The sequence below is a fragment of the Myotis yumanensis genome, unplaced genomic scaffold (assembly GCF_028538775.1).
Source record: "Myotis yumanensis isolate MYYU_CA2020_CCGP unplaced genomic scaffold, mMyoYum1.0.hap1 SCAF_10, whole genome shotgun sequence".
Taxonomy (NCBI): Eukaryota; Metazoa; Chordata; class Mammalia; order Chiroptera; family Vespertilionidae; genus Myotis; species Myotis yumanensis.
Window position 1 is genome coordinate 34,074,693 of NW_027223761.1, and position 25,276 is coordinate 34,099,968.

Genomic DNA, 25,276 nt, shown 5'->3' on the forward strand with positions numbered 1-25,276 from the left:
CCGGCGTTTCGCATTCCACTGGCTAATTCTTGCCATCTGTGGACTATCTATCTTTGTCTTGATCATTACAGAGGCCTTCAGATGAATATCCAGGAATAGAACTGATTTGTCCTCTTAATTTATGCCCCTTTGCAGTCTGACTCAGAAACCTTCACCGTCTGACTGAGACCCATGTGCAAACAACCTGACCGGAGCTCTGGACTTCTAGTTCCTGAGCCTCAGGTGACACAGCAGCAGGAAATGGACGCAAAGTCCCCAGGAAGTGCTGCTGGAGGCAGGCTCACCGTGGGACTCCATCTAAGTCCCATTCCCCGCCAGGTCACACACTATCCTCCCACCCCTCAAATGAGTATCCCAAGATCCACCCTGGGCATCCTTTCCCTTCTTCCCACACTCCACAACCCCCAGTGAGCCCTCCGCTTGATGGGTTCAGCCACTTCCCTCGCCCCCTGGTTGCCTCCAACCAGGCTGCTCTCCTCTCCGCCCCCTCCTCACTGTGGCCAGAGACAGGACACCCCCTGCTCAAAATACTTCAGCAGCTTCTGCTCTGCTCCATGCCTTCCAGATAAAACCTCGAACTCCAGGAAACGCCAGGCCTCTACCATGGCTTGCTCGCCCTCCAGCCCAACCCTCCATATCGGCTGCCAAAAGCTCAAGGCCCCTGAGATACTTAAGTTCCCAGCCTCAGCTGTGCCCACAGTGTCCTGCAGGTGTGGCTCCCTTTAGCCACTCCATCACCTGGTGAGCTCCTGCTTCCCTTCCCAGAGCCCTCAGGTGTCACCTCCTGTTCGCTCTCCAACCCTTCCCGACACACCCCGTGGCCTCTATCTACCTCTGCCCCCCGCCCCACTGTGATCTTATTGTTAGGTGTCTCCCAGTACCACCCCTCACTCCCCACCCCCCGAAACTTAGATGAAGGCTCTAGGTACCAAAAGCCATGTGAAATTTCTTATTTTGATAAATGTTTCCAATACTCAAATTTACTTTATAGAAATAACAAATGGTAACATGGATTTTGGCACTATATTTTGCAAAACAAAGGCCTTTTGGCCTTTCTTATATGTTTGGACAAAGTTAGGAAACTAAATCAGCTGTGATACTTAACAATTATTTTTGGAAAACTGTCTTCTCTCTGAGAAAGTATTCTTAGATGTAAGACAATAAACGATACAACAAAAGAAAGACCACACCCTCTTTCTGTGCTACCTACTTTAAAAAGAAGCTTGACTCAAGGGAGGGGGCTCCCATGGACAGAGGTACTGTGAGAGGGGCCCTTGCTAGGGGGGGCAGGGCCAGCTCTGGTGCTGCCAACCAAGTGGCACATGGCAAGAATGCTTTGGGGAGAGCCTGCCCTGGAGTCAGGGCCACATGTGTGCCCACTTCTGAGTTAGAGAATCCAGAGGTGGGGGAGGCTCCCTGGCCAGCCAGAAAAGTGAGGCACAAAGGGACTTGTGCAGTGTGCTGGGAGGAACTCAGCACCCTCTGTCCCACCGCAGTGCCTTGAGCACCTCAGAGCACAGGGAGGAGACTCTCAGAGGCTCCACAAGGAAGTCAGGAGGCTGGAAGGAGGGGTCACAGCTCAGGCGCTCCTGCAGAGAAGCCTGCAGCTGAGAAGGATGAGGGTATCAACCACTCCAGAGGGAGACACAGATGCTCCTCTGAGCAGAGTGGGCAAGGCCCAGTGCCCCTTAAGAAACCCACATAGACTGTATACAGGAAGATGGCCATATGCAAGACCACCAGTCACACAGCAGGGGTCTCTCTGCCCCTGCCCTCCTGCCCCAGCACCCCAGAATTCTGCAAGGAGAGAAAGGGCACCTGCAGGCTCTATTAAGGTTCTAACTATCAGCTGCCCTCCCTGTGGGGAGCGTCTGCAGGCCGCTTGGGTATCAGGCCCGGCCCTGTGACTGGACTTGACTGAAGATAATAAGATGGACAGGACAGCCGCCAGTTTGGAACAGAACCTTTGGCACATGTTTCTTTGTGCCAAGACCAGCGGTTTTCTGACTAGCTCATGTTCTGGATGGACAAAAATATGAGGAAGAAATCAGCTTTGCTTCTGTTAAGCCATTGAGATGCTGAGGTTGGCTATTACTAGGGTGATCAAGTCTTCTGTTTGCTTGGGACCTCCCCATTTTAGCACTAAAAGTCCTGCATCCCAGGAAACCCCTCTGTCCCAGATGAACCAGGATGGTTGGTCATCTGGTTCTTATTGCTGTATCACTCCTCCTAAGCTGCCCGACACAGACAGGAGGAAGGAAATACAGAACAAGATTCTGGAGCCACAGACCCAGCTGACCTGGGAGGAACCAAAGGGAAGAGCCAAAGGGAACTGTCTAGTTCCATCTTCACGATAACCTGCCCATTAACTGTGATTATTAACCCAATATTCCAGGGAAGGGACTACAGATTGAAGGGTCCAAGTCATCTTCAGATGGCACAGATGGCCAATGAGGACTGAGCCGAGGTGTGTCTGGCTTTGGTTCTAACCACCACCCTGCTGCTAGTGCTGCCTCCAAAACCACCCCTGCAATGTAACGACGAGAGACCCCCAACCAAGCACTCCTGGGGACGGAATGAGGGGAAATGCTAAGAGGGAGCAATCCTGGTCCAGAAACCGAGCACATAAGCCATCCCTGGGCTTCCTGGTGAAGAGGGCAGAGAGGGACCCCTGGGTCCTCCGCCAGGCTGGGGCGTGTATCAGCTAGCCTACTGGAACAGGATGAGCCAGGAGGCGTATCCGCCAGGGAGGGTCTCCATGGGACCTGAGCAATGCTGTGCAGAACGGCTCTGGGGAAACATGCTTCGAGAAAGAACACAGGTCTTCCCCCTTTAAAAATGGGACCCCAGGGAAAGCCTGCCCCGCCCTCTCGCCCCCATTCCCAGGTGTGGCAGCTGAATAGAGTTCTGTTAAGACCACTTTGTGAAGCCCCAGGATGTCACTGGAGCAATAAATGGGCACAGCTTAGGGAAAAATGGGCGAGAGTGAATCAACATCTTTGATTACCTTGCCTGGTAGCTATGTGCTAATTAACCTACTTCCCCACAGCATCCCAGACCCCCAGGTTTACTGAGGGGATGAACGTGGACTTGCTCAGGTCTGTTCAGATGGTGGTGGCCTTTGAGCTGAAGGGGCCCTGTCCCCTCTGCAAGTCCCCCAGACCCTGCTTACTCTGACAGCCTGTGGAGAGTTTGGTTGCTGCTGCCACAGATAGATTTAGAGAACATTCACCCAGTGAGATTAGGTACTTTGAGCCCTAGAGCAAGCATGTCAAACTCAAGGGCTTCGGGTCACATGACTCGTTTATTTGGTCCGTGTTAGCCTTTGAGTTTGACATGCTTGGCATAGAGGTTTGCACCAGGATTATTCGACAAGCATTTCTCTAGCCCCTGGTGGAAGCCAGGGCACTGGGGACACAGAGAGGAAGCAGCAGTCCTTATGTTCAAGATTCCTTCTATCTGGCTGGAGAGACAATGTTTAAGTAAAGACATGATGGCATGACCCCTGCAACAGGCAGGGCCATCCTCACAGCTGTGTGAGCAGCACATGACTCCAGGATGTGCCTTTGCCTTTCAGTGGCAGAGATTTGTGGAGCCATTATGACACACCTCCAGTAGGTGGCAGTCAAGTATTTTGAGGAAGGTGTGCCTTATCTCTCCTAGTTGTGGGCATGTATAGCCTGGCTCCTGACTTCTTCTTTTTAAAAATGCTATAGAATAAGAGAATAGAGCCTGGTCCTAAAAATTCAGGGGACGAACACTCTTTTCATCAAAAAACTTACTACCTGAAGTTGAAGCAAGTTCTGGGAAACATCTGCATCTTGTTCTAAAGGAAACAAAAGGAGTGTGCACCACTGTTACTTGGTGGGAAAGGGAAAGGTGCTGGGTGAGGGAGAGCCCAGTGAAGAGGGGGTGGCCCAAAAGGCTCTCTGTGCTTCTGGTTGGGCTGCAGCTGGGGCAGCTGGGACAGGCAGCAGGGGGTGGGCCCAAGGAGGGCCGAGTCTCAGAGACAGAGAGAGGCCTTTTCTGAGATCGGGGGAAGGTTGAGAGGACAGAAAATGGGAAGAATACTAGGCAGTGGAGAAAAGGGATACCGAGGGATCTTATATGGAGTGGCCTTTACCTTGCATCATTGCAGAGAGTGAGGCCAACTGTGAAGCAGGGGTGGGCCCCGTGGACAGGCCAGGCAGGGGCGCGGGGGACAAGGGGTGCACAGCAGCAGAGTCTGGCGGGTGAGGCCACACTGCAGGCACTTATTCAGAGCCTGCCAACCAGGCCTGTGCCCTCCCTGCCACCTCCACAAGCAGCAGAGGAAGAGCTGGGATTCTCCCCCAGTGAGGGGCAGGTGGGAGTGGTCAGTACAGAGCCTCTGGAGCCAGAAGCCTGAGTTCAAGTCCCAGCTCCACCACTTACTAGCCCTGTGTCCTGGGCCAGTTCCATGACCTCTGGGAGCTGCAGTTTCCTCACAGACTGAGGGAGCTCAATATATGAAAAGCACTTAGAAGGCTCGTCAGGCTAACTGTGGTTATTGATGTGGGTGACCTTGTGCTGGTGAAAAAGGAGTACAGAAAGCTGTGGAAAGGTAAACGCTGATGTCAAAGAAAAGCAAACTCAGACTGGAAATCTCGGGCTGAAGGAGCTCAGAAATGGTGAGAAAGAAGCATTGGGAGTGGGGAGACTGACTGGCAAGTGGACAAGAAAGAACTTAAAAGTGAGGAGCTCCAGGACAGGGAGGTCGGGGACCAGGAGGGAGGCGATGAGGGTGACTGGGAGAGGCTGGAGAGAGGGACCTGGGAGGGGGACCAGAGAATATCGCAGAGGTCAGCGTTTTGCAGCAGGAAATACTGAAGGCTGAAGAATTTGAAAAGTAAGTGGCATTTTATTTTTAAAATTATTATTTTTTAATCCTCACCTGAGTATATGTTTTCAGTGATTTTACAGAGAAAGGTAGGGAGAGAAACATCAATGTGAGAGAGAAACATTGAGTGGGGTGCTTTCTGTATGTGCCCTGACCAGGGAACCTGCACCCTAGTTATGTGCCCTGACTGGAAATTGAACCTACAACCTCTTGGTATATAGGACGATGCTCCAACCAACTGAGTCACCCAGCCAGAGTATAAGTGGTATTTTAAAAATCCAATCTCTTCATTTTATGGTCAATAAAACTAAAAAGACATAGCCCCTCCTACAGAAAGCTGGGAACAGGATGAGAATGTTAAGCCAGTGGGTGATAATAACAGAATTATGGAGTTGCCCAGGGAGATGAGATGCTGAAAGCAAAGGACCATAATTTCCCTACAGAGATGCACCCGGGGCTTTGGGGTGAAACAGTGACCCCTGGCTAAGAGGTACTGGGGGCACTGGGAGGTGGGCATCCTCCTATGTTCCACCCACATAGGTTTTGGCTGAGAGGTAAGAAGGCCTCAGATGACTACCGTGACCCCAACACCCTAAAGCAATCCATCCAACACAACTTACTGAGCACCCATACATGCCAGGTATTTTCTAAATTACCACCACAAATTGTATGTAGCAAACTTACATTCAAGACAATTTTGTAATAAAGAAGACACTGTTGGTGGGCTTGCCTACAATCATTCATTAATCTTTCAACAAATATTTTGAGGGCATCCAAGTGCCAGGCACTGTTCTCCACGGCAGTGCTGGGGGTGTGGAGTGGGGGAGACAGATCCCCATGCTCACACGTTCTGGTGAGGAGGGCGAGCAAAGATAAATAAGTAAATAATGCTGGGAAGTGGCAAGTGCTGGGAGGAAAGTCAGACAGGGCAGGAAGCGCACTGGAGAGGAAAGTCGACTAAACGTGAGGAGGTAAGGGGTTGAGGAAGGAGCGTTCCGGAGAGAAGAGCCCATCAAAGGGCTGTGATGAGCCAACAGTGTTAGAGGATCAGCACTGATCCTGCTTGGGTTTTTCTTCTTTAAATTTTTATTGCTTTTGAGAGAGAGAGAAAGGGAGAGGAGGAAAGAGAGAAACATCGACAGGCTGCTTCCTGCACACTCCCCAACCAGAGCATGTGCCCTGACCAGGAATCAAACCTGCGAACTTTCTGTGCACAGGACAACACCCAACCAACCCACGGCCGGCTTGGGTTTTAAATCTGGCTTGAGTGCTGAGAAGAGGCTGTGGGGAGGGAGGCTTCTTAAGTGGGGACCGTGTATGACCAGGGGAGGAGGGACCATGTGCATGTGTTGGGGGCCTGTATGTTTATGTTGCATGGTGGTTTGCAGGTGTGTGTGTATATGGGGGAACAGTAAAGGTAGCACAGGAAGAGCAGTAAGGACACGACTAGCATAGCCTGGGAAAAGATGCTACAGCTCAGCTGTGGTCTTAGGAGTGGAGGTGGTGAGAAGTGGTTGAATACTAGGTAGTATATTTTCAGGCAGGCTGTGCTGATTGACAGCAATGAGGTATAAGAGGAGTCCAGGCTGAGTGGCCATGGGGGGGTGATGAGAAGTTGTTGATTCTTAGTATACTCTGAAGGAACAGCCAACGGGATTTCCTGACTGTATTTTTCTGACGTGAGGGGCGACAGCCAGTCTGTGAACAGCAAGGGGCCGGCAGACGGGGGAGAAAAGACAGCTTGAGTGGACTTGCCAGGCAGTGCACCCTGCGTGACAGCTGGAGGAGTCCACCCAGCAGGGACAGGAGCCATTGGTTTGGGAAAATGGCTCAAGTGAGAGGAGCCTGTGGACATCTAGGCTGCATCACAGACCACACGGCTGCAGTCCCCCTGCACCCGCCTTTCTGGAGCGGACACTACCTCCCATTTACTGAGCTCCAAATGTGCCAAGGGTGGTGCCGGCCCTCACACAGCCCATTTGGCCCTCACAATGACCTTTTGGAGAAGGCATTGTTATCAACATCCTGTAGGAGATGGCACTGAGGCTCAGAGAGGCGCAGCAACTTGTCCAAGATCACACAGCTGGGAGGTGGGGAAGAGGGACTGAACCTAGATGTGCCCATCTCCACAGCTGGGACTCCACACAGGCTTTGCTGCTTCAGTGACTCAGCAAAGAAAAGCAAAAGCAAAGGCTCTGTCCCAAGTAGGAGAAAGAGGGCAGGACAGGCTTGTGCCCATCCACCTCCTACCTACACTGCAAAAATGCCAAAACTGGTAACAAGGACACCAACCAACCAAAACTCTGGGGGAATGGCAGGTGTTTAACTGGTTAACTCAGAGTTAATCAGGTGATCCTTTCTGTTTCGACTCTGAATTACTTTCTGACATGCACTTGCCCACTTGCCTGCCCGGGCAAGCACAGCTTGAAAAAGACGATTTGATCTTGTGACCAGTCTTGAGACTGTCCAGCTGGGCTCCAGACCTAAGATGTTCATCTGAGTGTGCCCTGACCCCAGGAATAACCCTGCCAGTTCCTCCTTAACTGAAACGAAATCAGCTTGTTTTCTTTCATCTGCCTCTTTCCTACAGGAGGCTTAAGAAAAATGTTTCGGTGATTTCAGTTTCGTTTTCCTGAGCTTTGGTTACAGCAAGTGTTCCATGTCTAAGGATCTGAGAAAGCATGGGTGTCAGAGCTCCAGATACTTTTTCTGAGAGAATATTCGTTGCAGGAATCACAATAAAAATAACAAGGCAAAAACAGTAGCAGCAGAAACTACACATTAGGATTTTACTTTGTGCCAGTCATTGTTATTTCATTTTGTTGTCCAAGAAGGAGTAACTCATTCTCAAAGAGGTCAAGCAACCGGCCTGGAATTCCTCAGCTCCCGGGTAAGAAAGCCAGGATTCACGCCCAGGTCTGCTGGACTCCAGAGCAGGTGAAGGAGTATTCTTCTTTCTGAATTAAATTAATTAAAATAAAAAATAAACCTCCTATCAATCAATAAAAAGACAAATACCTCAGTGGAAACATAAGTCAAGAATATGAAGAGGGAATTCATAAAGGTTGTGCAGGCAGAGGCCACAAAGCACCAAAACAAACTTGGTAAAGAGCAGGGAGCCTGGCTGGTTTTCCTTTCTCTAAAACCTAAACATGAACATTAAAAACATATGTACAGGTGGGAGGGGTGAAAAAACAGATGATAATAAAAACTGTTTCAGACTCTTTAAGATACGTATTTTCAAAAAGAGAAGGAGAAACATCAAAACACCTTATTTCTCTGAGAATGGATGCAGGTAAGAATTCTGATTTCCATCACAAATCTAAGAGAAATAAAACCACTTCTTTTCATTTCAAATCTCTACTAAGGTTTCTCCACCTAATTTATAAGCTATTACAAACACACACACATACTCCCTTTCTTATACTTTCAAAGATCCAATACATATATTTTTAACATTCCTTTTACTCTCTTGATATGAAATTTGTAAATAATATAACCTACCAACACTTATAACTTCAAAAACAATCAAACATAATAACCTAACTGTAATACAAAGAAGAAAGAAAATAATGTTAGTTAGAATAAGATAATACATATGTCAATAAGCAATGTTGTGCATGACAACCCTAGAAGATAATGAAAGATGCTTATACCTATTTATAACAAGAAGTAAACCTCTCAAACCTCAGAGGGAAGGCAGGGGAGAGTTGTGGGGGGTAAGAGATCAACCAAAGGACTTGTATGTATGCATATGAGCATAACCAACGGACACATACACTAGGGGTGTAAGGACATATGGTGGGGGGGCGGTGAGAGTGGCTGGGGAGAGGTCAATGGGGGAAAAAGGAGACATATGTAATACTTAAAAAAAAAAGTAAACCTCATATAAATAAATGGTGGTTGTGTTCCTTGAAAATTCCATATATGGTATGTCCTTGGATAACGTCATTTTATTCAATGTCGTTTTGTTACAATGTTGATGAGAAAAACAAAACTGACTCTGGCTAGGTTTGCTGTCTACATGGAGTGTGCATGGTCTCCCATGTCTGCATGAATTTTCCCTGGTATTCGGGTTTCCTCCCACATCCCAGAGATGTGCACGTCAGATGAATTGGCGTGTCTACAGTGTCCCAGTCTGCGTGAGTGTGGGTGGAGGGCGTCTTGTCCAGGGCTGGGTCCTGCTTTGTGCCCTGAGCTTCAGGGATAGGCTCTAGCCACCGGTGACCCTGAACTGGAACAAGCAGGTTGGAAAATAATTATCTTACTTGTTTTTACTAATATTTCTTAAATGTATGTACAGCTCACATTTATTTCAATGTTTAATATTAGAAGTGTTTTGGGCCTTTATTTAAAATCTTGGTGATGTTTTGTGACCAGAAATCTGCTTTAGGAACTTAACTCTTATTTCTGTCATAGCGTATGGCAATATCAGTTTTGTCATACATTGTTTTGCTTAGAGTCGCAGTTTCCAAGAAGCTATCAATGATGTTAAGTGAGGACTTACTGTATATTAAAATTATTTGTGTTCATGTGTGAAAATAGAGTCAGATTCCAGGCTCAGAAAATTATAAACAACACTAGGGGCCCAGTACATGAATTCATGCACCTTGAAAGGAACCGTGGGCCATGAGACTGCAGTGGGCACAGGGGCGGGTCTTGGCCCATCCTCCAGGCCCCTGCCCAGCCCCTCCCACTGCCCACCCCCCCATCCCCGGTCTGCTGGTAGCCTGCTCCCACTGCTGCCGCTCACACCCACTGACAGCGCAGAGCGATTGGGGCTAGTGCCATCAGTGGGTGCAAGCGATGGCTGCTGCCCCGATTGCCCCTCAGGAGCGGGGGGAGGGGAGGAGTGTGGAGAAGCCTTCAGGGGCTATCAGGGCCGGCAGCTGCCGCTCGCACCCACTGACGGCACTGAGCAATTGGGACCGATGCTGGGCACCAGCAGCGGGTGCGAGCAGGGCCGGCACCAGCAGTGGGTGTGAGAAGCGGCTGCCGGCCCGGATAGCCCCTCAGGAGCAGGGGGAGGTAGAGAAGCCAATGACAGTGCCAAGCGATTGGGGCCAGCACCAGGCACTGGCAGTGGGTGAGAACTGTGGTTCCGGCACAGGCAGTGGGTATGAGTGAAGCCGATGCTGGCAGCAGGTGCAGTAACCACCAGAGGCTCGCCCCAATGACGCAACCGGCTCCCCACCTTGGTCTGGTACCCCAGCTCACCTGATCCACCATCCCACCGCAGCCAATGCCTGCCATGTTCCGGGCTCTGCTGCCGGCTGCCGATGCCTGCCATGTTCCGCATGTGCCCCCTGGTGGTCAGCGCACGTCATAGTGACTGGTTGTTCCGCTATTCGGTCTATTTGCATATTAGCCTTTTATTATATAGGATTACATCTACATAATGCCCAGTGAACTTGAAGAAGTCATGTAAGACAATCCTTTTCTCCGCCACATGTTACGTCTAGCATCCCCGGTGTCCCCCTCACCCCAGTGAAAGCCCTGTCCCCACTGTGACAGCCAATCACCCCACACATTCCCCAGACTTCCTAGAGGGGGCGCTATGTACTCATTTAGAACCCCTAGTGTGGTTCAACTTTCTTTACTACAAAAAGAGAAAGGACAAAGAGAGGTTAAGATATTTACACAAAGCCATATAGAAAATCAACAGCAGCCAGGACTAGAAAAGCAGAAAGAGTGGATAGTGGAGAAAAATGGTGTTCTAATATTTAAATTTATGAATTGCTAGACAGTGTGCTAGGTGCCTTTTGTTATGCCCATACAGGATCTTATCTAATGCTCCTATCAACCTTAGCTATTAGTTCTATTACCATCCCCAATTTTCAGATAGAGACACTACATTTTGGGGAAATAAGGTTACTGCTCAGGGTCCCACTTTTGGTAATGATAGAACCAGATTCTATCCAGTCCTTTTTCTATTGCTTCTAGCAGCTCTCCCTCCAGGTCTCTGGGCCCACAGGTCTGGAATCAGGTCCCTCACTCTAGGAAACAGTAACTGGGATGCATGCTATCTGAAAAGCAACCGACAAAGAGAAAGATGGTTCAACCCCAGCTTCTTGACCCTCTTGGCTCAGCCAACCTGTGGTCAGTGCTCTGACCAAGAAGCGCAGAGGCCTGAGCACAGGAAGCCAGCTCTGAATGAAGTCATGGCTCATCTTTCCCTAGACTCCTGGGAGAGCTGGCTTGAGCTGCCAGGGGTCAGAACAGGACAACCAATGTGACTGCAGGGACTGTTCCTGCCCCGGAAGGCCCAGGCCTCCACAGTCCCCTCCACGCTCCACAGGATGGCAGGCAGCAGAAGGGCTGGGCCTGGGCCACCAAAGCAGAAAGGGCCGGACAGTGAACAAGGGCTTGGTCATCAAACCTTGAGGTATCAGGTGTGGGGAACAGTCCACAATGGTTACTGCAGCTTCAGGGCACACCCGCCTCTGCTCATTTAACCCTCAAAATGTCCCTATGAAAAGACAGTGCTATTTCCACCTTACAGAAGAGGAAATTGAGACCATGAGTGACTGGTACTTAGTTACACAGCTGGCAAGGGGCAGGGCCAACACTCAAGCCCAGGTCAGACCGGCCCCAACCACCTTCCTCTTCTGTACCTTTAAAAACACTTCCTGATGTACGCACGTCAGGAAAATAAATACTGATAACCTGTATCTGTCACCTTGATCTAAACCCTCCCTGCAGGGCCTGGCAGGGCTAGGATGAACCCATCTGTTGGTGACAGTGCAAAGGCCTCTGCCCCACAATTTGTTCTGTCAAAACAAATTCTGTGGAGGATCATAGGAAAATGGTTCAACTCAGGCTCCTGTCAAATGATTTCTTGCAAAATAAGTCAGTTGGGCCAGCCCAGTCGAATGCACCATGGGCTTACTTGTAGAGCTAAGGCTGTGAGATACAGCCCCACAGTCAAGAGCACAGGCGCTGGAGCCAGGCTGCCTGGATCCATCTATGCTCTGCCACTTACTTGTGTGTCCTCTACTACTCAGTTTCCTCGTTGGTAAATAAGGATATTGACATTATCCACCTCATACAGTAGATAAGACAATTCCTATAAAGTGTATAGAACAGTGCCTGGCACATGGTAAGCACTCAATTAATGCTGTCCATCACTAATATTAATATTGACTGCATGCCACATAAAGAATAGCTGAAGGTACTGGAGAACATATACCCTGTGGAGGGAGGTAAAGGGGGTGGGGAAGGGGAAGGGAAGGGGGCCTATGAGCAGACTTCCAAACTTGGAAAGTAGAATGAGTCACGCCACGCCTACAGACTTTTGTTCTGTGTTGCTACAAAGGGCAGAACTAGGTCAATGAGGAAACAGTGCCAAGAGGCAGATATGAACAAGAATAAAGAAGGATTTTCCAGCAAGCAGACATGCCCCTAAGGAGGAACAGGATGCCTAGTGCATGGGGGCCTGCAGGGTGAGGGACCTGTCTGTCATGAGCAGTACAGATGGGATTTTCCCGACAGGAGGGTGACCAGAGGACATGACCCCTGATGCTCCTTCCCCCTGGACCATTCTATCACTCTGATAACGGGCAAATAAGTGTGATAGCCAGGGTGTGGCTGATTAGCCTGAAGGAAGGAGGATGGACTTTGGACCAGTCTTAACATACACAACCTTCAGGACTTGCACTGAATGGTAGTGGCAGAGACAGTGGCTGTGACCAGCAGTGGGCCAGGGAACCAAATGTGGTTCTTAAACACCTGCTGGGTGCCTGGCAAAGTAATTCAGAGAAAGTGTGACATGGCAGGGCCATGGCAACAAACTACCAACATTTTCGTACTTTGGAGAATTTGAAGACAGCATCAATTACTCACGGGACACATAATATGAAGTGGTCGCGTCGGCCAACTCCACCGGCCGGGGCTGAGACAGGAAGACTGGGGGTCATTTCAGTTCACAGGCAACTTCCCAACCTCCTCTCAGGAAAAGATTTCAGTCTTCTTACCACCAAACCTTTTACTGACACAACCCACTGACCTGGACCTGAGTACTGGGTCTCTCGGGCCCAGCCGCATACAGTGAAAGACTTGGGCCTCGGAAATGACCAGGGGCAGGAAACAGGAGCAAAGGGGGAAGTCGGCTCCTTGAAAGTTGATGCAGAGGTGGGACACCCAGGAGACATCCTCCATCATGAAATATCATTACCTTTATTGACTAAAAATAAAAAATGTTTTTAAAACTAGAAACTATTTTATTAACAAAAATACTACTAGACTGTATCAAAACTATAATACAAATACAAGAAAAATATAAAATTATCAAAGGAAAAAGCTCATCAGCCATTTTCAAAGTATTGGGAAACTGCTAATGTATATATTTTCTTTTTTAAAATATATATTATTGATTTTTTTACAGAGAGGAAGGAAGAGGGATAGAGAGTTAGAAACATCGATGAGAGAGAAACATTGATCAGCCACCTCCTGCACACTCCCCACTGGGGATGTGCCCGCAACCAAGGTACATGCCCTTGACCGGAATCGAACCTGGGACCCTTGAGTCCGCAGGCCTACGCTCTATCCACTGAGCCAAACCGGCCAGGGCTAATGTATATATTTTCAACCCTGAGGAGTCAAGAGCAGGTAAGTGGCTGGAGGTATCAAAAGATTAAGAAAAAAAATGTATGCAGATGATACTAAGGACATTCTATGTACTGATTTCATTCTTTGCCACCTAGAAAGACCTGGCAACATATTTAACCACTGTCCAGGTGGCTAGGAACTCACTGGGCAGGAAGACAGACCATCTCTTCTCAGAGGGAATGTGCTCAATAACTTAAAGGCTCCGGCTTCAGTCACTTGGGCTCTTGAGCTGCTGGGTCTGGGGGACCCGATTCCTCCCTCCCCGCCACCAACCTCATCTACAGCAGGTCCATGTCCCAGCACGTCACCGTCCTTTACCCTCCAGTTGGCTGTCTGCCTGTAGCTAATCCCCACCACTTCTTCCTCCCCTGTAATCTCCCCTCTCCCACTGGCTCCTCTCTATGTTGACTGTGACAGCCTTAATTTAGACCCAGGTCACCCCCTCACATCCTCCTAAACCACTGGCCTCCAGCATTGCCCAGAGTTGAGTTTTCCAGTAGCTTTCACAATCCATCCTTCCTCATAAAGGTTGTTCTCGCTCCCTCTGCCCCCTCCCAACCTCAGAAAGAGAACTAATACCCAGGACATCAGACCAGAAAGAGACAGGTCCCAGTTCCCGTGTAAGTTCTAGTGCATTGATCCCCGCTGCCAGAGGGCTGCATGAGGAAGGATGCTGAGGGTCAGACAGTGATTACTCTTCTACCTGGAGCCAGAGGACTGGAAACGGCAGCCCTAGTGCCACCCACATGCTGTCCAGCACAGGGCAGAGCATTCCACTGAACTCACCTGTCCCTGGCTGGTGCCCCGGACCCTTTGGTATTCCTGAGACATGTCCTCAATGATCCACTTTCGGGGCTCCTCCCAAACTGCTATATTTACCTTCACTGACACCGTGCTTTCCCTCCCCTCGCACCCAGCAAATGGGCTGCACCTTTCTCCATCAGAAGCTGCACAGCATGCTTTCCCAAGTGGGTCAGAGAGCAACTGAGTTTACCTTTGCCTTGGCATCCTAATACTCAGATGCCAAAATTCCGCAACCTCACCATTTCCCCTACTCAACTAACCGTTTGTTGTACACATATAACTCCGTCTACGTATACAAATGGTCATCATTCCACTGTCTTGATGCCTGAGACTGTGAACCCTGAAGGACAGTAACCTGACCTGTTCAACTGACTGGCTCTGAGCTCAGCACAGCAGGGCACCATCAGAGAAAAGCCAGAGACTGCGGCCCCAGCCCAGCTCTGCCATAACTCGCTGTGGGGCCCTGGGCAAGTCGCTGTCTTCTCTGAGCTCAGCTTCCCCACGGATAGTAAGACTTACTTGAACGAGAGGGCCTCTGAAGTCTCATCCAGCTTTAACGCACTATGAGAACACAGGCCAAAAGCGCTGGATTCATGTCTTTTCATGACTACATGGATAATAATCACTCAGGGCTGGGCTCAGTGAGATATCACAATATAGCTCCTTTGAGTGGCACGGAGCCGCCATTGTCATCAGTGAACAAGCCTGGAGTGGATATTTAGCGCTACGGAATGTGTGCTTGTATAGCTAATATACTGGACAATGAAGAATGATTTTATCTCCCTTTAGGAACATAAGTACACTATTCTATATTTATATCTTCCATCTCCTAATTTAGACAGTGTAGAACTTTTTCTGATCACTCACTTGCCAATAATTTCACTCTACATATAAATGAAGAATAGGAGTCATATAAGTTCACAGAGTGAATGGATGGTTGATTTACAGAGCCCCTGAAATGTGTGGCTGCAGGCTGAGGCTGGCAACCCCATAATTAGATATGGCATGCTCTGCGATGATGTATTTTTTACTGTTTTTTAATAACTCAGTTCTCCTTCTGGGATGAGGGGGAAAATGGAATTTGTTAAAAATAAATTGAGATTTAGTGGCTTTTCAGCCTTCTGCTGCTTGTTGCTCACAATATTCTATAAATAAAAGAAGCCCTGCCCTATAATGCACTGTAAACACCCACAGACACTCAGAGCCAAATTCTTCCAATTATGACCCTGTGCCAGTTGCCAAGCTACTGCAAGGACCTACTTGAAAGGCAGCCATCTAGGCCATTTCCTGATTAAGCTGCCCTGTAGCAAGGAACTGAGGCCTGCTGGCCTGCTGCTTTGGCATTGTATCTAGTCTCAAATTATTGTTCCATGTTCTTGAAATTAAGCCCTTTCCTCGTGATCAAATTATAATTCAGAGGTAAGTGAAAACTAACTGTCCATCCATCTATCCATCCATATGCCTGGGTCATGTGTGTGTGAGGATCCTGGGCTGTCACACATTGAGCTTAAACCAGATGGCAGAGGTGCATTCACAACGGTGTTTTTAATTGCCATGAGCAAATCAAGGTCAAACAAAAGTAGGTCAGCGATGGCATGACAAGTGAGTCAGAGGCAGCTGCCCTTCTGCTCAATGGCTTCCCTCACTAATTGGTTTGGTCCAATTTAGCAGCAGGCTAAAATGGTCGTTTAAAAATCCATACTATCCCCCACAAGGGGCAGTGCGGTTGGCATTGGTGTCTAGCTGACTGCTTTGTGGCTCAGATGCCAATACAGGTTGGGCAGCCCAGCTTTCAGTGAGCCCTTAAAAAACTGCACAAAGAGAAGCAGGAGACTGCAGTGTGCCAGAGTCGCACTGAGAGAGAAATCGTTTCCAGCTCCTTAGATACCAGGATGCTCAAAGCAGGACCCGGAACAAAATGAGCCCTGGCTAGAGACGAATGAGCCTCCTTCCAACCCACAAGCCTTCATTCAGTGTCAGCTCAACTGGGGGAGTACTCGGGGAGGGTGTGAACCCAAGAGGCCTTCCTCTAAAGGCCCCAACATGATTCCCAGCCCTAGGAGCTCAAAGTCTGAATGGGGAGCCAATTCGTAAACAAGTATCACCCAAAAGAGAACTGATATATTCTCTGTGGTTAGATTTTCCAAACTCAACGCTGGCACCTATACTTATAGGGCAGAATTGTTCAAAGAAGGAGTGTCCTGGAAAACTTGGAACCCAGGGGCCACAAAGTATGGACCCTCCTCAGAGAGGCTCCTCTGGTGTCCAATCTAAAGTGGCCATTCCTATGACTCACACCCCACCTGTGGGTTCTGATTTGTTAATTTCTGAAACAACCTTGTTTCTTTGTGTCTCCTCTGATTAGCATATGAGCATCATGAGAGCAGAGACCCTCTTCTATCTTGTTCTCCAGTGTTTCCAGAGCAACTAGACCAGTGACTGGCTCTTAGTAGGTGCTCAATAAATATTCACTGAGTACACAAATCCATGTCAAACCTCAGGAGGAGCATTCTATGTCCCAAACCCCCTCAATCCTCACAGCAGTGTTATGAGGTGAAACCCTTCTCTCTCCTGTGTAACAAGAATATCAAAGCCCAGAGAGGGTGCGTGTTTTTCCCAGCCCCACACATCTAATGAGTTGATAGAGCAAGAATTTCAAGCCAGGCGTGAAGAGTTCTAATCCTGACTTTGAAGTGAGCATCTGTTGCTTTTATAATTTAGGAAAGGCAAAAAAGAAAAACTTTAGAGGAAAACCTACACTTCAGAAAGAGCTTTATATCAAATGATCTCATACATGAGGGATTTAGTTCCTGCGCCCCAAATCCCAGTGTCACATCCACCTTCAGAGGCAGGGACTACAGCTGGAGCAGAGGGAAGGACTCCAGAGCTCCTTTATAAAGGGTTCATTCCTGTATTTCGGTGGAACCCCAAAGGCCAGGCTGGGAGGGGAGAACACATCAGCAGTGACACCCACATTCCTGTCGCTGTTGGAAACAGCAGGCTTATTCCATGGTTTGCTGGAAAGATTCCCGGGAGAGGCCTACAAGCAAGTTAGAAGACTGGGGAGTGAAGGTACTTGAAATTTGTCTTCTCCCAGGAATTTGCTTTCACCCATACTTTAAAAACTGAATTTTTTTTTTTAAAAAAAAGGAAAGAAAGCATATTTCTTAGTATTAAAATTTCAAAAATTTTTAAATTGGAAAGTAGAAATTTACATTTATCTCAATTTAAAATGCTAAGCCCTTCTGAAGCTCAGCATAAGCACCTTTATGATATAGGCATCACAATGACATTTTTATTAGTCTGATATTTGGGGCAAAAAACCACAACCACCTCTCGTGTCTGTCTGCTAGATGCAAGCTATGCTGGAATGTATGTGCAAATCAGCAGGTTCATCTCAGCAAAATGGCCAGGCCAGTTCTAGTGTCTGAATAACATCTCAAATATGGGAAAGAAACAAAAACAGCAAATAGTATCAGTAAAACAGGTATTTCCAAATGCTACCAGGATGGCCTAACAACCTTTGAATAAAATATCCTATAGAAACAGAAAACCCTTCCTGGTTATGAACGAGGAGCAGTGGGATGACAAAAGAGCACATAAGCTATCTCTCAGGATCTGAATTTCTCAACTGCAATCCGTAGGTGGCCTTGGAGGAAATCTCTCATGAAAAATGTTGGGCTTGTGAGTTGTATATTTTTGGAGAGAGGCTTCATACATTTCTTCAGATTTACAAAGTGATGAGACCCCAAAAGACAGGGACACCCACCAGCTCATTCTGCTGCTGCTCCTGTTTTCTTTGGACAATCCTACTGACAAAAACAACTATATAGGAAGCCCCGCTGGCTTTCACAGCAGGCAAGGTGACATCAACAATCAGGGAAAAGTGTCCGAGCTCTTGCCTGAACAGCCCTGCCACAGGGGAGAGCTTGGTCAGTGACTGAGAAGAGGGCACTGGCGGGAAGGGACCAAGGAACTGCTGAGCCTTAGCTTGACCCCGCTGCCCAGATAGGAACAAATGGCACAACCAGAAAGAGCAAGAGAGCAAACTGCGGGACCAGAAAGTCAACAGGCAAGATGCACTTGGGAGCAGCAGTGTGGGAAGAAGAAAAGACATGGGCTCTGGAGTGAGGCAGGGTTATGTTCAAACTCTGGCTCCACCTACATACTAGCCACTGGCCTTGGATGGGGGAAGACGATGATGAAGATGACAGCATCTATGATGACCTAGTGTAGCATACAGCAGATAAGTACTTATGTATTTATAAAACAACATGTTATTTCATTTAATTTTCACAGCAACCCTATGAACCCTCTCTATATTATCTCCATTTTCTAGATCTGAGAAAAGAAGGTTAAAAGGATTAAGTGGCATAGCCAAGGTCCACAGCTAGTTGGGATTCAAACCCAGCTCTGTTCGACTCCAAGCCCATGTTCTTAACTATTGAGCTCCACTATAGTGTGGGGCCTCAGCTTCCTCATCTGCAAAAAGGATAATGAAACTCACGCCTGCAGGGTGGTGAGGGTTAGATAGAATTCATGTAAAGTGCTTAACATGGCACCTGGCACACGGGAAGCTCGATAGTGTAGCTATTAATGTCGTTTGGACGACATCTGGACCTTTGGAAGAGAGAGGGAGATGTGGGCGGTGGCATCTGGCTATACAGATGGTACGGCATTTCCTTTCACAGGGTGCAGCAAACAGGACTGGGCACACTGAACCAAGGTCTGGGGTGGTATACTCCTGGAGAGGGACAGAGAGGGGAACACCTCAACAAGATGGGCAAGAACGTGTTTACTCGAAGATGAAAGACTTTCCATTAAAAAGTCTTTGGAGAGGACTGGGAACTTTTGGAAGAAGAAATAACTCAAGCTCAAGAAGAAAGTTCTCAAGAGGCGGTACCAGACTGCACGCCTGGGCCTGGGCCGGGAATGGTGCCCATTGTCTGACTGACTCCCTGATACTCGACAGAGCATGACAGGTCCTGTGCATGTTAGGGGTAAGGGACATGTTGAACTCAAGTTGTCAGTAAACCAGCCTGAAACAGGGGCAAAACCTAGGTATTCTTAAACAAAAAAAAGAGGAGCTTTTGTTAGAGCAAGTGTCCTTTGAAGTTATTACGGAGAAATGCACCCAGCACAATGACTCAGTGTGACCTGCAGTGGGTAAGATCAAGGGACCGTCTGCAGGAAGGAGTCAGGCTCACTGACACCACCACCATGACTACACCCTTAGTGAAGATCGAAGAGGGGGCTTCTATGGAGCAGCAGTCACTCCTCAGAGGCCAGCAGCACTGCTCAGGACGTGCTTCCTGGGGCCGACGTCTGCCTGGGGAGAAACTCATCATGGAGTGTTGCCAGCCTCTCCCCAGATAAGCTAGTACCCTCCTGCTTTTCTTAGAAAGGAATCACTCCACCAAGTTCTCCCAATAGGAACCAAAGATATTCAAAATGTTTCACATTCTGTCATGGGTCCCCTCTTCTCCATCTCCAAAGCTCTACACAGGGCTCAGGAGCAATTCCCTGGACCATTTTGACTGCCTCTAACTAGTTTTGCTGCCTCCCCCTCTAGTTCAGCCCCCGCATGGCCACCAGCTGGCTTTCTAAAATAAAAGTGCTGACCACGTCACTCACCTCCTGAAAGATGTCTACTAGATTCGCACTGCCCACGGGATAAATTGCATAAACTCATTCATTTTTGCATTCACCCATCTAGTGTATGATGATCCCCTACTGTGTGCCAGGAGGCTCTGGTTTAGGCCCTGGAGAAAGAGTGGTAAACAAGGCAGGTAAGACAAGATCCCATCCTCACAGATTTACATTCTAGTGGAGTAAGACAAACATATAATATTAAGTCAGGTAAAGGTGAGTGCTAATGAAGAAAAATAAAACAGGGTATGAAGGCAGAGTGATGGGGTAAGGGATGGGGTAAGACAGTGCTTGTTTAGATAGGTGAAAGACCACTTGAACAGAGACCAAAATGGAGGGAAAGTGAGCCAGGCGAAGACATTGGGGAAAAGTGGCCCAGACAGAGAACAGCAAGTGCAAAGGCCCTGAGGCAAGAAACACAGTGGCTGGAATGGAGTGAGCAAAGTGGAGAATGCTAAGAGATGAGACCAGAGAAGTAGGAGGGGCTGGCAGGACATGGCGAAGAGTTCAGATTCTATTCCAAGGGTTCTAGGAAATGACTGATGAGTTCTGAGCAGGGAAGTGATGTGATCTTATCTACTTTTTAAAAGGTCACACTGCCTGACTGAGTGAAGACTGAAGCAGCGAGGCCAGAGTAGAAACAGATGGGGTCATCTGGATGAGGGTAGGGAGGTGTGGTGGCTTTTAAGACATACTCTCATGAAACAACTATCAAGAATCATGAAGATATAATGTGAGGACTGAAGGAATGAGCAGGATCAAGAATGATGCTTATAGTTTGGCCTGGGTAACCAGGTAAGTGGTGGTGCCACATAATATGGGTGGTCTGAGACGCCCTTTAAACATCAAAGTGTGGATGTTGAGTGGGCAATGGTATGTAAGCTGCGGGCTCAGGAGAAAGGTCTGGACTTGTCAGCTTAAGGATGACCACAGGGATGTGGCACTCAGGTCCTCATCTCTTGGCCCCAGTTCCAGGCACGTACCCAGGTGTCACCTCCTCCAGGGCTCTCACTCCGCCCTGTGGCTCCTACTGCCTGGAATGTCTGCCTGGACTTTTGCCACGTAGACTCCTACTCCTCTCTCTCTCTCTTGTTTTATTATAAGAAGAAATTTTTTTTCTTGTTTTAAGATACGGTACATTTTCTCAATGGATCTTGAATCCTTAAGTGAAATGGTGTCTTAATTATGAAAAGACAAAGTCTTCCCCTTGGGTTTCTAATCGAAAAGGGTTTGGTTTTTCTTTTCTCTTTCAAATATATTTGTTGGGGGTCTACAGTATGCCATGCTTTGTCCTAAGTGACAGAGAAAGCAGAGGGTAGATTACAAATGACTAAATGATATTTGTCATTGGATTGACAATCATTTGGTCTCTCTCTCCTACTCCTCTCTTAAGACTTGCTCAAAAGTCACCTCTTGTCTATGAGACCCTCCCGATTCCACAGAAGAGAGCCACTTAGTCCTCTCTTTCCCCACGGCACCCTGTTGCATGCCCTGATGATGTCACAAGCCCAAGTCTCACCACAATCTATTTGTACCTTTGCTCCCTGAGAGCTCCTTGAGGGCAGTGAGTGTAAGTCTATTCCTCTCTGTGTACCACCTAACATAAGGCCATGGTGAACATTTGCTAAATAAATGGAGTTCTCTCTGCAAAGAAGTGCAAAAGAAATTATATCCATGTAAACTGACTCACACTGCAGCTGCTGTGTGCAAGGGGAAAATGAGGTGCTGTCACTGAAGCACTAATAAAGCTCAATGGGGTAGAACCAGATCTTCCTTTGAGGAGTTTCTTAACACAAAATAGCTTCAAGAAATCTAAGAGTTGAGCATCTCAGGATGTTGGGAGGTGTAACTGTACCTGATAAAGGTGTTTTGGGTTTTACTGTGGAAACACCCAGCAAGTCCAAAGCCACAGCACTTGGGAGTTGGAGACAGAGGGAAGGACACCTGGAATTCTGACAGTGACCCTAGAGGGCGGTCCTATCTGCCCTCTTTACAGATGTGGACAGTGAGTATCAGAGAGGTTAGGTGATTTGCCCAGAGTCACAAAGCTGAGAAGACAGGAGCCAGGATTCACACTCAGGTCTTCTCGATACCAGTGCCTGTGTTCCTTCCAGCACACTCCACAGCCTCACTCTATGATATGAGGTCACATGGCGAGAAGGATCTTTAGGGACCACCTGGACCCCAAACTGCACCAAGGAAATGTAATTCTGCAGAGGGGTGTGATTTTCCCACTGTGACTGAGGAGGAGTCAGCAGAACCCAAGCCAGAAACTGTCTCTGAGCCCCAGGAGCACTGGGTCTGCACTCCCTCCTATAGTCCTCACAGGGCAGAGACAAAGCAAAAGGTAACATTTTAATGGTCTAACTTATCTGCTTACAAGTACCTTAGAAATAAAAGTGAGAGGATGGGAAATTGTGTTTTTCATCACGTATTACTGGCTGTGTGATTCTGGAGCTCCAGTGATCTGAGAAATGTGGTCACCTCACCAAGTGGGTTACAGAGCCAGCAGCAGGAAGTGAACTGACCAGTATGTGGCAGCTCTCTCATTCCTTCAGACAAATGTTTGCTTCCCACCTATTGTCTGCAAGACCCTGAGCAGAGGAAAGGGAAAAGAACCCTTGAGTTGAACTGTGGCTCCCCACTTGTGTAATATTCAGTATAGTAACCTCTTTAAGCCTCAGTTTCTTCATCTATAAAAAAATTTAACATTCCCTGTTTTACAAAGTTGTTCTGGTAACTAAATGGGATGACACATGGCCCTGGTATATAGAAGTGACTCAGTAAACACCAAGTGGCTGGTGGTTTATTCATTGCCAAGAAAGAAAAGGAACTTACTCATAGAAAAAGGGAATGGAACAAATTAGCTACACCAAAGCTCTTGTGAAAAACTCAGCAGAATGAAGTAGCATCATACTCTAAAAATTTACTACAGCATAAAGAAAGTCTTTAAGAAATTTTTAGTGGCTGAGCATCTTAAGGTAGGGGAGAGAGAAGGAGAGGCAGAATGTGAGAAAAGAGAGGATGAATTTGAATACACCACTGTATTGGTAAGAGTCAGGAGAAGTTAAAGTATATACATAAAAAATAATGCAACTTTATCACTAAAGGATAGAGTGGCCTATTAATTATATATGGGCCTATCTTCTCTGTCAAGCTTCTATTCAACCTTCAATACCCTACTTGCTTGATGACTTCTTCCATCCCACCGCACCTAGAGGTTAATTAATCATCCCTCTACTAACTGATTCTTATTATTGCCCATATTATACCACCTCTGCTCATTAGGCTCCCCTACCAACACTGAGCTCCTGAGAATGAATATACATTGTATGATTCATCTCAGGGCTCATGTGGTGGCTTTCCCCTGGCTGCAGGATCCCCAGCCATCAGCTACCAGTTCGGAACATCTCCAGAGGAGAAGTTTCTCTCTATAGCAGGAAAAAGAGAGAGGACTTACATTTGTCAAGTGTCTGTTCTGTGCTGAACATCTCAGAGGCACCTTTGAATCTTAAATCATGTATTCCTCGAAATACCCCTATGAGGGAATTATCCCTATTTTTGTAGAAGGGGGACCCTGAGTCTCAGAGAGGTGAATGAGGTCAACAGCCAAAAGTTTGTGATGCTAGTATAAGTGATGAGGCCAGGATTTGAACCTAGGTCTATCCAACTCTTGATCCCTGTTTTCACTGGACCAGACCACCCTGCCTGTGTCTAATGAAGCTGAGGACATCGTAGGACGATATGTGGTCTGGGCATCAAATCTACTGTCAGATTCAGAAATGAGGTCCATGTTAAGAAGCTTCGGCCAACACAGGACAACCTGTTAGCAAAAGCCAGACATCAGTTCAGAGAAGCAGAGAGGAGGCTTTGGAGAAGGCAGGATTCAAAGTTTCATATGCAGTTAGCAAGTGGTTAGCTAACCATCTCCAGAGACCTGTCCTTTCCAAAGAGAAAAAGATATTCCAGACCAGCAGTTCTCAACCACGTGTGATCCGCTAAGGTTCCTCATCAAGAATTCACAGACCTGCCCTAACCAGTTTGGCTCAGTGGATAGAGCGTCAGCCTGCGGACTCAAGGGTCCCAGGTTCGATTCCGGTCAAGGGCATGTACCTTGGTTGCGGGCACATCCCCAGGAGGGGGTGTGCAGGAGGCAGCTGATCAATGTTTCTCTCTCATCGATGTTTCTAACTCTCTATCCCTCTCCCTTCCTCTCTGTAAAAAAATCAATAAAATATTTTTTTTTAAAAAGAATTCACAGACCCTTCCCAAATGCTAAGAAAATGTTCTAAAACATGACTGTAAATGCCAGTACTCTGAGGAGAAAGCTGTGGACGAAAGTCGCCACAGGAAGTCTGGGAATGTCACTTCCCTTTCCGTTCTCCACCCTCGGCTCAGGGAAGGAAACATCCATGGTGTGCCGCAGGCAAAAAGCCTCACAGTGGTCTGACTCCACTACCTGTGGGATCAGAAGACTGTGTCCAAGGCACTGTCACTTACCAGCTGTGCGACACTCAGTGAGCCAGACCTTTGAGCTCAAGTGTCCCCAGATATAAACAGAGAGGAGAGGGGAGTACCTGCTTTATAGGGAGGCCATAGGGATGCTATGAGAACATACACATAGGAAGAACGTGGTATCTAGGTGCAAGGAGGTGATGTAGGGAACCCTTGGTACCTCACTACATCACCTGCCACCTCCCTCTCCCCAGATCTCTTGGGCCTGGCACTCCCTGGTGCAGCCATTTAGATGCTGACCCAGCCTTGGTGGGAAGGACGAGGCAGCCCTGGGAGAACTGTGGAAAGGAAACTGATTTGGCTGTTATTCTTCCAAAGGCTTCCTGGCACAAGGACAATTTCTAGATACGTATTTAATAATTACATTGGTTACAGTAGTTGGGGAAAATTTTTGTCACCTTACCAGATGATATTCACCACCAAAATCAAGGTATGAAAACCATCTAATTACATCTCTAGCTTAATGTATTTTGAATGCTCTTCTAAGATAAATGTATCATTTTGATGGCATATTTGTGAATTTTTAAAGTTTACTTTTTTAAATACATGTTTAAGCAAAACCTAAATTATTGGAGTAATAATGGGACACTCTTGGGAGAAGTGTGAATTGGTACAACCTTTTTGGAGAGCAATTAAGCAATACTGATTTAAAATTTAAATGGCAAACTATTCAAGCCCAAAGTCCCACTTCTAGGTATCTATAGCACAGAAAATCTCATGCAAAAATTCACAAGTTTGTGCTACAATGTCCACAGCAGCCATGGTGGCAATGGCAAAAGATCAGAAACAACCTGGGTGTCTACCAATACAAGAATGAGTAAATAAACGTAGAATGCATCCATA

General features: G+C 47.6%; 1 protein-coding gene across 8 annotated transcripts in view; it reads right to left on the reverse strand.

Moving 5' to 3' along the window:
* Positions 1-25,276, reverse strand: part of BMAL1 (basic helix-loop-helix ARNT like 1) — a 105,118-nt gene that overhangs the window by 38,520 nt on the left and 41,322 nt on the right. The window lies entirely within an intron of this gene.